We start from the raw sequence: 14701 nt of genomic DNA, 5'->3' as shown, positions 1-14701 counted from the left end.
AGTGAAATTTTTTTTTCTGGGTGTAATTTTCCAGAAAGTCCCTGGAACACCTCAAAAGATTTGTTCTCCCTCCTCAAAAAAAAAAAAAAAAAAAAAAAAAAAAAAAACTTTAAACGTGTTAGCCTGATTTGATGTTAAATTACTTGAAAAGCATGATCACATAAGTGATGTAAAACCTTAGTTTACATTTGTGTGGGTATACGTTGTGAATATAAGTGGTTCCAGAATTTTTAGGAAATGTGCGAAATCCTGATATGTCCTGGTGTAAAGCTATCAATCATAATTCCCGGTATTAGCTTTTTAAAATTTTTTTTAATGTTTATTTACTTTTGAGAGAGAGAGAGACACAGAGTGTGAGTAGAGGAGGAGCAGAGAGAGAGGGAGACACAGAATCCGAAGCAGGCTCCAGGCTCTGAGCTGCCAGCATAGAGCCCAATGCGGGGCTCGAACTCGTGAACCATGAGATCATGACCTGAGCCGAAGTCAGATGCTTAACCACTGAGCCACCCCGGCGCCCCCCCAGGTATTATCTTAAAATGCTGCGTGCCACTGAAACAATCAATAATGAATTTCCAACAGATGTTTAACCATGGTCTTTTTTAAACACTTTTTCTCATTTATAGAAGTTACTGTTTTATGCTGATGTTTTTGCAAAAGTCATCTTCATGGCTTTTCATGGAAAGGACACTCACAAGCACAGGTTTCTGATAACTTTCCAATCACAGCACTGAACTGGGGAAGAATTGCGCAACTCTAATGGAGAAACTGAGGGCTTCATACAACTTCTAACCAAAAAAGTAAGAGTAAGAATTCGTCACCTGGGACCAAATGAGCTGCTAAGTGTGATTATAATTTTTATGGTTGTAAAATTTGGAGCCCTGCTGGGTCTTTTATGTTTGTTTTTCTAGGTTTCAGAAAACCTTTTCTTCTGAATCTACCCGCAGTTTTCTAAAATATACCTCCGTGGATAAAGATGAAACGTTCGTCGTTTTCCCCCTGCCTGATCCCTCCAGAATTTGGAAACTCTCAGTCTATATTATTTTCATGGCAATATGGTTATTTATGCAAGTTCGATAAAAATCCCTTCTCCTTGTGACAGGACACACTTGGAAACGTCGGTTGTATACCAAGGCTTTGACTGGTTTTCTCAAGGCTTTGACTTGAGAATAATCCGTACAGCCTCAGGTAGGACCAGATAGCTTTACGGAACTAAGGTTGACTTTATGAAACCAAGAGAACCTCTTGGGAAAACAGCCTGGTGCCTTGCTTGCAGGGTTCCCAGTAGCTTTACCAGGTAGGTAAGGAAGGTCACTTATCGATAAAGTCGGGAACCTCGAGATGAGAGGGGTTTACCCACAGGTGTAAGTATTGTAGGCAAAAGCTGATGGCAAGTTCTTGGCGTGGCTTCCGAGTAACGACCACACTTCCACGCAATGCAAGAAAAATTCTTAGTAATACGTGAAGACCTTAACGAAAAGCCAGAAAGGCCTGGCTCAGGGTTACCAGTGCAGGCAGTCGATGGCTTATAAGGCTTCAAAAACCGCTCTGCATCCCCAGCTTGAAACCACCCCGTGATGTTGCCAGGAGCTACCAAGAGATTTCTCCCTACGTTCCAAGTAGTTTTGATAATGAAGCTGTGCCAGGGATCAGATTAAGAGTTTTATAAAACCAACACGTCCTGAAGGTGGCAACCCCCAGACACACACTCCCCGAAGGTCTTAGGAGCCCTGAGCTGCAGGCTGCAGGAGTGTGGGGCGGTGGGGCTGTGAGCCCGTCCTGTGCCCATGATTCACAAGATCATTACTGTCCGTGTGTTAGTGCTCTGGCGTGTTGGTGTTGGTGTGCACGTTTCGAGTGGTCCGCCCCTAATTATGTATGGGTCTAATTATCCCACAAGCCCTGCTATTTTTAGTGCACAATTATGCAGAACACGAGGATTTTCAGGAATGCATATATCACATTATAGTGGGGAAAATGCCTGTTATTTCAAAAACGATGGAGCTTAAAACAATGTCGAATGAAAAAGGCAAGTTACAAAAGCTACGTAAATGGTATCTCGGACTCGGCTTTTAAAATCACAAACAATAGGATATAATGTACATCAATATCTATATGTCTACTGAGTTGAGAAAGTATTTCTAATGAATAATTCATCCTATCTCATTCATCGTCACAACTCCGGTCTAACAAGGAGAGAAGCCTCGGACATATTCGAATAGAGCGACCTTCTATAAAAGACCTGACCGGAACTCCTCAAGCCTGTCAAGGTCATGAGACATGAGAAAAGCCTGAGAAACTGTCACGGACCAGAGGAGGCCAAAGAGAGATGACAGTGGAGTGTGGTCTCCTGGCCTGAATCCTTGAAGAGAAAACATACATTAGTGTAAAAACTAGAGAAATCTGAATGGAGACTAGAGTTCGGTTACGAGCAATATGCCAACCCTTGTCTTTGAGTTTTAACAAATGCACCAGTGGTGACGCAAAATGTTAAAATTAGGGGAAATTGGGTGAAGGGCTTATAGGAACTCTGCATTATTTTTGTAACTTCTCTACACATCTAAAATTATTGCAAAGTAAAAGTTTTTTTTAAGTTCTACTCATTAACAGAATATGTAAGAAACATGCAACATAATTTCATTATTATGCTTACATCTGGGTCAGAGGACAAAGCTTTCTTTCAATTGTTTGAGTTTGTTTGTTTTTTTTCAATTGTTTGAGTTTTTAAAAAAATCTGACACAGATTTCCATTCCTGGTGCAGTCCTTTCTCAAAACAAAAAATACGCGTTTTTAAAAAAAGGAATATTTTTTTAAAATGTTTATTTATTTGGAGAGAGAGAGTACACAAGTGGGGAAGGAGCAGAGAGAGAGGGCGAGAGAGCATCTCAGGCAGGCTCCGTGCTGTCAGTGCAGAGCCCAGTGTGGGGCTCATCTCACAAACCATGAGATCGTGACTTGAGCCAAGATCAAGAGTCGGACACTTAACCGGCTGGGTATAGCCCTAAAGAGGGATATTTGTGAGTTACAATTAGAAGACTAAATATACGTACAACTTCCAAACAAGAAAAGAGGGAAAACGTAAGTGTTGAGGTGTAAGGAAACTAATAAATTGTACTGCTCTCCCTTCTAGCTGAGTTTCGAACCATTTGAGAGAAATCAAGATGTCAGACAGAGGTCCAGACATTGGCTTCGAGGCTAAAGGGGCTGTGCTGGTTAAGATGGCTTCATCCTGACCCTCAGATGTAGACAGCTTCACTCACGCAGCCACGGTGAGTTCTGGAGCAGACAGATGTCCCCCCGTGGGTGCAGGGCACGTACCGTCAAAGTCACCCCAAAGCGGAGAGCAGACTCAAACACGTGCTATCTGCAGACAGGCAGGTCCCCAAATACACACATACACATCCACACACGAAGAAGGGGACAGAAAGGGAGGGCCATGCACATGCTCGGTTCCCCATCCCAAAGTCATCAATGGGCAAGTTGTTCCTTCCAGGTGGATGAGGCTGGAGTCCCGGAGAGCCAGTTCTGTGGCATGAAAACTCCTGATTCATAGTGTTTGCTGGTTTTCGTGCCGTAAATGTTCCCACCAGGGCTGACTTCGGACTCCGGTGTGATATCTGGAAGAGGGGCGCAGAGCGTCCACCAGCCAGCTGCGGAACACCCTACTTCTCCCCCGGAGGGAACTGCGTGGAAGGGAAGTGAGGCCAGGAACGTTTCTCTGAGGCTGCTTCCATCACACAAGGAATGGGAAGGAAACACTGCATCCCCAAATACGTTCTTTTCATCCATAGGGCTCAACCAGTACACCTGTGACCAACTAGATATGTGGCTGTCCTCAGTGCTCCTTTATGAACTCTCCTATGACTGCCGGTGGCCAATGTAGCCTGTGTTCCAGAAACTGAAATGGGTCCCAACAGTAGGTTAATTACATTAACTATATCAGGCCAGGCTAACCCCAAATCTAAAACTAACTCCTTACTCTTCCCAATCCAAATTGCTTCTATTCATATTGTCCAACTATAGTTCCACCAAAAGTTCTGCGACGAAATTAAATGACGACATCAAAGTATTTCAGTAATAAATGCCAACAGCAGGTAGATGCATCCATCTAAATTTTAAGTCAATCTTCATTATTACATCTCCAGGGAGAGATTAAATTCCAAAAATTAAATTCCCCTATAAGTAAAGTACAAATTAGTTAAAGTCCAAAGTCAAATTGTCTCACTCTTGTGAGCTGAAACTCCGGAGGAATTCTGCCCCCCACCCAGCCCCAATTTCTAAATCTATTTGCATTAGCCAGTCACACTACATAATCTGTGCAGAGTCACATTCCTTCAGCAGCAGCGGCCCAGGCCTCTTCCTCGAAAGGAGTGTGGCTCTTTCAACTCCTGCAAAGTTGGAAGAGCCCTTCCTTTAAAGAATTCGAAGAGTTTAATGGGACACACACAGTTAACACAGCACGCACTCCCCACCCCCCGTAAAATGTAGAAAACAAACCAAAACCACAGCTACTAAATCTGCTATCCCAGACAAAATAATGCTCTGCAGACCCAGCACTCAGTGTTGGCCAAAGGCAGTACCAGAAACTCCATAGTGTCTGAGAGAATGAGAATAGTTGAAGAACATCTTGGTTGCGACTTCACGAGATGCCAGTAAATTAAGGTTCGTTGTCCTGAGTCTATAACCTAGAAACTCATTGGGAAGAATCTCTTGAAAGGCTAATTTGAGATACAGGGATTTACCCTGCACACCCAGAGATCAGGACTGGGGCCATTGTTGCCCTCTTGACAGTTCAGTCATCAGCCATATCGGCAAAGCCTGTCACCATGTCTATTTGATGTATCCTTCTTCTCCTTTGTGCGTAATCAAACCCTCTCGATTCCTGCCCATCCCTTTGAGCCTTACGGCTTTGATATCCCATTTCTGACACCCCCTGCAGGCTCTCAGCTAGCGACACATTCTGGGCAGGAATGTCTCCTCCTCCAGAATTGTTCAGGCGTGTGAAATACGCTTGGAGAAGGTCCTTCTTGGGTGCTCACATCTCTTTCAACTTTATAAACACCCCGAGCAGATTTCTGAACTGAAGTTGCTGTTGATGCTTCTGAAGCTTAGCTCATGCGGCCAAGCACCCTCCTTAAGGAGTCTCTCCGTCAGCTTGCGAATGCTTCGGGCCATCCCTGAGCAGCGCCCTTCCTGCCCTGCCATTTTCTTACGTAATGAACAAAGCCAGAGCCAACTTTGGAAGGGGTGACCCAAGTCAAGTAAAAAAATATATAAAATATACTTGCCATTCAAATGTAGCTTCAACATAAGGCCCCTAGCACCCCCTTCCCACCAGCGTGCCAGCTCTTCTGCCCATCGGATAGGAAACTTGTAGCACCACCACCGTTGGCCATTGGTTCATTCTGTTCAATGACAACGCTTGTTTCCGCGATGTGAACCAATTCAGGTGTGACAGATAAGTGAGGGAGTATCGGTGGCCGATTGTTATTCTCCACCACCAAGTAACAGCAGCCACCACGGTGGACACCAACACGGGGAGTACAGCAACCTGGAGGAACACGGAGTCACGTGTTTCTCCTCTCAGTCCACCCGGCCACATGCTTCTGTCTTAGAAAGACCCTCTTGGTGTGTTTGCCTTTTCTCTGTCACTCAATCTTTACTTATACATCTTTCCATCAGGTGAGACTTACCTGGTCCCTTTTTTTTTTAAGGTAAAGGCAAAAATTTGGATTGTTTTATCTTAATTTAGTCATGAAACTAGTTTTATTAGAATAGTTACTGTTTGTGTCATTGAACCCATTCCATTGTTGCAGAAGTTTGGGGGTTTTTTGGTTTTGGTTTTATGGGTTTGTTTGTTTAAGTTTATTTCATTTATTTTGATAGAGAGGGAGAGGGAGAGAGAGAATCCCAAGCACAGAGCCCAACACAGGGCTCAAACTCACAAACCATGAGATCATGACCTGAGCCGAAACCAAGAGTCGGAGGCTTAACCAACTAAGCCACCCATGAGCCCCTGTTGCAGAAGTTTTTAATGGTATGCCCTAAGCTATATTTCCCCTATAATCCCTGTTACTTTTTAGGATAAAAATTTGAAAGAATAGAAAGCTTCCTCATGACATATTACAGCAGAAATATCGGTTGAGAGATATTCACAAAGAGATGGAAAATCTTCTGAAATGTTTTATACGGAGTTTCCCGTCTTTAAGATGGAACCAAACTTGTAAGCCAAAGTCTGATGATGTAGACACTCTACACAGAAAACAAATGGTTGGACGACTGAAAATCGGCAACAGCTGTTCACCAAAAGCTGCTCATTTAAGTCTCTTGAGGGTAGAAACTAGGGCAGAAGAAATATTGTGTAGGGTCTTTGCAAAAGACTTTTCCAGCAAGCAGCGGGTAGCGTAATCTGAAAGGATTTTGCCTCGTGAGGAACTAGAACCAGGAACCCAAGCAATTCTGACTTTCTCTGTTTCCTTCAACTCTGCTCAAACTGAATGCTAAGCTCTTGGTCCCGATTCAAAAGTATAAACAGAGAATGAACACACCGAGTGCAGATTAGGTAAGGTCCCCATTGGTCCTAATCGACAGTGGTTGGTGATTTCAGAGCCCTATAAAAACACGGTTGCCAGAAACCACCTGGACGTGGGATGGAGGCTCAGAAAGGGGCTGGAAGAAGCCAAAATGAATCCCCTCCAGAAGGGCATCGGAAGACCTGCGTTTCCTTTCCACTGAGCTGGGCTCTTCCTTTCAGGACAGTGGCTTTGCTCCTCAGTCTTCACACTCTGTGCAGTGAAAGAAAGCATCACTTTTCATTTTGTGCTTCTGGGAACCAGGGGCTCTGGGCACGAGTAAGGGATTCCGCAAGCAGCTATCACTTTCGCAAACCAACGAAGATCTAAACAGCTTGACGAACCGGTGCATTGTTTCCACCTGCTTTTTGGGTGGTATGTTCCAGAAGGTCTTACTTGGTACCAAGTTTTTCAACAGAAAGAAGGAAGGAAGGAGAGAAAGGAAGAAAAGGAAACCACCATTTTTATGTGGTCCCTAAGGTACCTTGAAGCTCAAAAAGCTTCCTCGGCTGTGATCCCCAGTGATGATCGCTCCAGTGGACCGCTCGCTAACCCTTCGACACTCCCTTCAGGTGATGGATGGCACATTGAGGAGAGAAGGCAGGCAGCCCCGGCAGGGCTGAGGCAACGTTCTGATGTGTGGGACCCAGGCTGTGGGGGACACAACCACTGACACGTGAGGGGAGGGAGGTTTCATCTCTGAGAGTTTGCCCTTCAGCACCCTGTGCTCTGAGCGGAGCAGGAAGGACCTCAGAGCCATGGTGGGGACTCAAAACATGCCAACCAGGCAGCTCAGACCCTGGCATCCTCCCGGCCAGGATGTTAGGACTGAAGGTCCTGCCATCGCAGACACTGCCAATCTCAACTGGTGATAACACGAAGCCCCCCACGTTCACAGCTCCCATGTCTCCCACCAAGGACTGGTTCTGATCCAAGACCACCCACCCTCGAGCAATCTGCTCCTGCCCCGGAACAAGGCTTGTCCCTGTCCCACAGAGCGTCCCTTCTTCAGATTCCTCCGCACCAGGGGTGGCCCGTCTACCAGGAGCGCGGCGATCCCTGCGGGAGACTCCTAGCCTGAACACAGGCACTCTGGACCAGGGGAGCTCTGTGGGATCTCGAAATACGTATCAGAACCACCCACTGACACACTACACGCTTCAGCCCTTTCTTCAGAGAGAAGGATTCATTTTCTTGCTCTGGGATGCTCTAGGCCCAGAGATTGCACCACGGAGAGATTAGTACAGGACCTGACCCACCGCTGTGAAGGACTTGGCGGCTTCTCTGGCTGTGCCTCAGGGGTGACAAAGGAGTCACCCAGCTCGATGGGGGACACAAAGGCTTTCCTGCCCACGTGTGTGGGAGACAAAAGTAGAGGAGAGAAGTTACGTGACTTGGGAGTCCCTGGGTGGCTCAGTCGGTTAAGCATCCAACTCTTGTTTTAGGCTCAAGTCGTGATCTCGCGGTTCATGAGTTCAAGCACTGAGTCGGGCTCTGTGCTGACAATGCGGAGCCTGCTTGGGATTCTCTCTCTCTCTCTCTCTTTCTCTCTCTCTCTCTCTGCTCCCCTCCTGTTTGCGATTGCTCTCTCTCCCTCTCAAAATAAATAAATAAACTTGGGGCGCCTGGGTGGCTCAGTCAGTTAAGCATCAGACTTCGGCTTAGGCCAGGATCTAACGGTTCATGAGTTCAAGCCCCACATTGGGCTCTCTGCTGAGCCTGCTTCCGATCCTCTGTCCCCTTCTCTCTCTCTCGGCCCCTCCCCACCCTCTTTCTCCCTTTCAAAATCAATACACTTAAAATTGTTTAATAAGTAGATAAATAAAAAGAAGTTACACGACTTGGAACACACCAAGATCTCTTCTCTCACTTCTCTGTATAAATTAGGAAACCACATATCCTGCCCGGCCCCTTAGCCTCCCCGCCCCCCAAGCTGCCAGTTGCCTGCATTGGCTCTGAGCAACCAGTTCCCTCAGACCAGACCCCAGGCCCAGCCTCAGGCAGCCTCTCCCTCCCCGGGCAAAAATGCTGAAGTTGGCAAATACCCGGCAACACGGCAACAGCCATTCATGTCTAGTCGCTGCTGTGTCTGCAATTGAGTCTCAAAGATGGGTCCACGGAGAGGATGAGGGAGGCCAATGTCCCAGGGCTCTGGTGACCCGGATGCGATGGTCTCAAGACCTACTCTCGGGGCGCCTGGGTGGCGCAGTCGGTTAAGCATCCGACTTCAGCCAGGTCACGATCTCGCGGTCCGTGAGTTCGAGCCCCGCGTCAGGCTCTGGGCTGATGGCTCGGAGCCTGGAGCCTGTTTCCGATTCTGTGTCTCCCTCTCTCTCTGCCCCTCCCCCGTTCATGCTCTGTCTCTCTCTGTCCCAAAAATAAATTTAAAAAACGTTGAAAAAAAATTAAAAAAAAAAAAAGACCTACTCTTCTGGGTTTATACCCACAGTAGTGGGCACATCACAGCTGATATGTGAATGACTTCCCAGACTCCCAGCCTGTTAGGCCAGGAGTCAGGGCTCCGGGGTAAAGGCGGCAGGATCTTTCCAGAAAAGGGAGACCCCTCAGGGATAGTTATAAAAGTCTCCTGTGCCTGCTGGTATCCCAACTCTGTGAGAAAATGTTTGCAAACTGGCAAATCAGGGGCAGCCGGTTGTGTTTCCCTGTCCCTGAAACACTGTGTGGCCGTTCTTAGAAAACGGGGGATGTAAAAACTGAGCCTAAAGGAAGAAAGTCATCTCTTCTGTTTTAGGGAACGAACGTATCTCCTGTCACTGAGGGCTTTGACAGATACAGCCTGGACTCGGACACAACAGAGGGGTGAAGGGGACAGTCACCCATGCAAATAGTGCTTCACAACTGCATCATGGCACCAGGATTCTAAGCTTTATCAAGAAAGGAAACAGGATTGTTCCCCAACACAGAAGCCAGTGTGGGTTACGTACTTGACATTCGTGTTACTGCAGAGCTCAGTTCAGGGGGTGCAGATTCAAAGTCAAGGGCGATGGGGCAGGACAGAGGAATTCCGTCTCTATCTTGGGGCATGAATCCCCTCCCCTTCGGCATTGCTCCGGTGCCAGGGCTCTGGGCACAAGTGGACAGGAAACCCCAACTGAGCATCAGAGCAGGCTGAACGTCAGAGATCACAACCCAAACACCTCAGATGACCCTACTGAAACTGCACAGCCTGGAGGTCCTGCCCGGTCCAGTACATTGCCCTTTATGTCCTACTGGGAGGACCTGAAAACTACAAGGTCCCTGGCCACCTTCCAGGCAGGAGCCAGGAACACGGACGACCTCGCTAACAGAACACTCACTAATAGACAAATGACCCGAAAATAGCCTTCCTTTGCAACTACCTTACCCAATGCTCTTTTTGAATGATTGAGGACCCGAAGGCCCCCGGAGCCCCCACAGCCCTCCCTCTCGCAGACTCCTCACTCCCTCAACTAGCTACAGAATCAGTGTGTCATGAGCCCCAGTCTGGTTGTTTGTCCTTCCCCCTCCAAGTATAGTGGACAGACTTTATTTTAGGTTTTGTTTTTGTTTTCGATTGCTACAATAAACATGAATGAAACAGACACAGGAAATAAAAATTACTGACATGGAAAGTGCACGAAGCCTAATAAAGCAGGCATAGAAAGAGCTGTCCAGATTCTCTCTCCAGACTTTATATGGCCATCATTCTGTGTAATTTTATCATCTGGTCCTGTGCTCACTGACAGGGTCACTTCGTCATCTCTGGCCACAGGACTCAAGAACCGTATTACCTCCCTTCACAGGGACAGGACTTTATACCTATGGGCCAGCTACTCCAGTTTCTAAGGCATTTATAAATCACAGTGTGAAACATCAGATACACACACACACACACACACACACACACAAACTCAGTGTTAAGTCTGCTCCCAAGAAGTGCAGGGCATCTCTGTTGGTGATTCCGCTGATGGTGGTAAATTATGTAAACTTATTGGGTTCGCTCAAGACCCACATCCCCACATCCTAGCTCCCCTTCCTAATCTACCATACCTGGAAAGCTCCAGGCTTCATTTCCCAGCTCCTTTGGCCACTAAGTTTCTGCGTGTGACCGAAGTTTAGCCAACCCGTAACTGTCACAAGGGATCTATCTGGGTGCCCAAGGACTTCGCAAGGGAATCGATTTACAACTACCGTGTGAGTTGTTCCTGGAACAGAGCCATCGGAGTATTTGCTCTTGAGGAAGCTCATAGGCTGTTCTTTCTTGCCTCCCTTGCACCGGAAGAAATGAGGTGCACCCTACGCCCCGTAGCTTCCAGACTGATTAGCTTTTGAAGTATACACACCTTTCTCTTTCCTCCAATGGACAGAGAAAGTTTAATCATGATGTCTAATGAAGTTAATGGGATGGTTTCTGCTATTAACACATGATTCTGACTTACCTCCCTCCAAAAGCCAAACCCCAGAGTATGCTATGTGTGTTCTCACACATGTGCGGGAGAAATATCACGCCTTTTGTGAAATGATTTCCTAAAAGTCTCACACCACATCAGATTACTACAAACTGAGTAATGAAAAAGAGCACATTTGACATGTTATCTGATTTTTTATGATTTATTATAAAAATTAATAACCATATTCGATCTACATCATTCTAATCTGGATTTTACTGATTGTAGTAATCTATATCACAAGATTCTTCCCATTAGTTATTTCTCAGTGGTTTTTATAATAACCTTTGGAAATACAAATCTAGGTAGTGAGAAGTATTATTCGAAAATATATTAACTATTGATAAGCCAACTATACATTATTGTTGGCATGTAAGAAATTAAAATTCAGTTGTATATTAGTTATGATGCAAAAAAAAATCTTGTGGTGCAAAATTTTCCAATATCTGAATATTTTAAGATTACTAAAACTCCAGTAAAATTTCACCTTTTTTTTTAAATTTTTATTTATTTTTGAGAGAGAGACAGAGCATGAACGGGGGAGGGGCAGAAAGAGAGGGAGAACAGAATCCCAAGCAGGCTCTAGGCTCCGAGCTGTCAGCACAGAGCCCAACGCAGGGCTCGAACTCACGGACCGCAAGATCATGACCTGAGCCGAAGTCAGCCGCCCAACCGACTGAGCCACCCAGGCGCCCCATCTCAGTGGTTTTTATAATAACCTTTGGAAATACAAATCTAAGTAGTGAGAAGTATTATTCGAAAATATAATATTAACTATTGATAAGCCAACTATACATTGTTGTTGGCATGTAAGAAATTAAAATTCAGTTGTACATTAGTTATGATGCAAAAAAAAAAATCTTGCGGTGCAAAATTTTCCAATATCTGAATATTTTAAGATTACTAAAACTCCAGTAAAATTTCACCTTTTTTTTTAATGTTTATTTATTTTTGAGAGAGAGAGAGAGACAGAGCATGAACAGGGGAGAGGCTCCGAGCTGTCAGCACAGAGCCTGACGCAGGGCTCGAACTCACAGACTGCCGGATCATGACCTGAGCCGAAGTCGGACTCTTCACCTGCGGAGCCATCCGGGTGCCCCAATTTCGCCTTTTGGTCTAAAAAATTTTAATAGAGTGTTGTGATGGGTCGAACTGTTCCCCTCTCCCTTAAGTCTTAACCCTCAGGACCTCAGGCTGGGAACTTCCTTGGAAATAGGGTTGTTGCAGATGCCATCAGTTGGGATGAGGTCACACTGAAGTGGGGTAGGCGCCATCCAGGACGGCCGGTGTCCTTATAAGAAGATGGTCGTGCGGAGTCAGAGGTACCGTGAGAACACCTCGTGACAGGCAGAGAGCAGGTCAACGCGGCTGTAAGCTAAGGACCACCAGCAAACCACCAACGGCTTGGAGGGGGTCGGCGAGGCGTCGCCTAAAACTTGCAAGGGAGCACAACCCCGCTGTCGCCTGGATTTCTGACTTCCAGCCTCCAGAACTGGGAGACGATCACTGTCTGTTGTTTTCACCACCCAGTTCATGGCTTTGTTACAGCAGGCCCGGGGAACTGATACAGATGTATCTCACAGCAACTTGATTTCCGGCTTGAATTGCTCTGTCACTCTCTAGTAAAAGGAGTCGGAGTTTATTGCATTTTTTATGGTTGATTTGTTACTTTTGAGAGAGAGTAATTTTTTTCTGAGAGAGAGAGAGAGTATCTTAAGCAGGCTCCAACACGGGGCTTGATTCCATGACCCTGGGATCAGGACCTCAGCCAAAATCAAGAGTCAGATGCTCAACTGACTGAGCCACCCAGACGCCCCCAGGAGTTGGAATTTAAATCATTAAGCACTGTTTAGGTTTGCCAGGCTGTGGCTAAGGTTCCTCCTTAGGAATCAGAATCTTGAAGAAAGCAGATACGATGATTCCCTTGGACACAGAAAAGCAACACGATTTGGGTTTTTATAGAACGGAAGTTTTTCAACCCAGGTTCCAGGGACTATCAGATGCCAGTACTGACTCGTAATGAATCTCACACGCAACATGGATTTCCCAGAACGATTCTTTGTGATCTTCCTCCTAAAACACTGCCAAACAACAGGATGAAAACATCGAATACAGTGTACAATACTGTATTTATAGAACATTCAGAGTCCAAAATTAAATCAATTAATTCTTTGTGAGGAAAGCTAAGGGCACTGGTAAGATCGTCAGCAAGCCTCGTAGTTTGTTTGGTTTTTTTTAATATACACACACAGACATAGACTTTTCTTTGCTCTCATTCTAGGCGTGGATAAGATTGAGTTCTTACAGAGTCCGGAAAACTGGGACATCTACCAGAAGGCCTTTAATCGCATCCCGAGCGTTGCTTCAGGACGGAGGGTGAGGACAGCAGCCTTGTGGCCCAGGTTGACCTTGGCCGGCACAAGAACCTCTTCCAGCAGCGTGAGCCTGCTGCGGACAGTCTCCAGCTTTGAAGCAATACTCTGCTCTCGCTTCCCTGGGTCAGACCAGGCTACCCAGTCAAGTCCTCTTGCGGAACCCCCGTCCTCCCGGAGCTAACGTCTCGAATGTCTTCCGTGATGCTGTCTGCGCTCACTGGCTTGCCTTGCACACCTGCTCTCTTACACACGTCTGGAAACCCCCGGCTCTGTATGGTGGAACGCCCTTCTCATAAAAAGGGTAACCAGGGGCGCCGCAGTGGCTCAGTCGGTTGAGCATTGGACTCTTGATTTCGGCTTGAGTCGTGATCTCGCTGTATATAAGTCCGAGCCCCGATGGTGCGGAGCCTGCTTGGGATTCTCTCTCTCTCCCTCTCTCTGCCCCTCCCCCATCAACATAAATAAAATAAACGTTAAAAAAAAAAAGGATAACCAAAACGGCCCACTTAGGGAAAATCCTAGGCTTTGGAGAGTCGCCCTTACGTGAGTCCTGAAATATACACAAATTAATGTGGCTCCCTGTTTTTGTGGGGGGGAAAGAGGATCCCTCTTCATTCCCTTCACAGTGGGGGGAAACACTGATGTTAAGTGATGAGACTAAGCCTTTATCTTGAATTTCACACGAGTACCTGCCACAAGGGAGGTGTTCGGACCTGCGGTGTGCCGTGTCGACTACTTTTCCTGAGTTCTTCCACCGGAACCCTTGGATTACCTGGTGGCTTTTGGTTTTTTTTAACCAAATTTGCATTAATCTTGACTGAAACCGGACATGTTCTTGGCTCTGCGGGCACCATTCTTCACAGACGCTGAGGTTAAACCATCCACTCCCGCACCTTCGGCCTCCAGTGTGCTTTCCAGTTGTCAGGAATGCTGAGGAATTAACACTTTGACTCTTTTTTTTTTTAATTTTTTTTTCAACGTTTTTTATTTATTTTTGGGACAGAGAGACAGAGCACGAATGGGGGAGGGGCAGAGAGAGAGGGAGACACAGAATCGGAAACAGGCTCCAGGCTCCGAGCTGTCAGCCCAGAGCCCGACACAGGGCTGGAACTCGCAAACCGTGAGATCGTGACCTGAGATGAAGTCTGATGCTTAACGACTGAGCCACCCAGGCGCCCCAGAAGTGGTTCCGTTCTAATGCTGATGCTGGTATGAAGGTTTAGAATCCCTAGTAACTGAAACAGTATCCTTCCGGTTCGTGTCACGATGGCTGCCGTGTACCTGCAAATGGCACTTGGGGTGTTGCGTTCGGTGACCCACGTTTGTGCT

This window comes from Felis catus, chromosome F1 (assembly GCF_018350175.1).
Source record: "Felis catus isolate Fca126 chromosome F1, F.catus_Fca126_mat1.0, whole genome shotgun sequence".
Taxonomy (NCBI): domain Eukaryota; kingdom Metazoa; phylum Chordata; class Mammalia; order Carnivora; family Felidae; genus Felis; species Felis catus.
Note: the sequence above shows the minus strand (reverse complement) of the source record.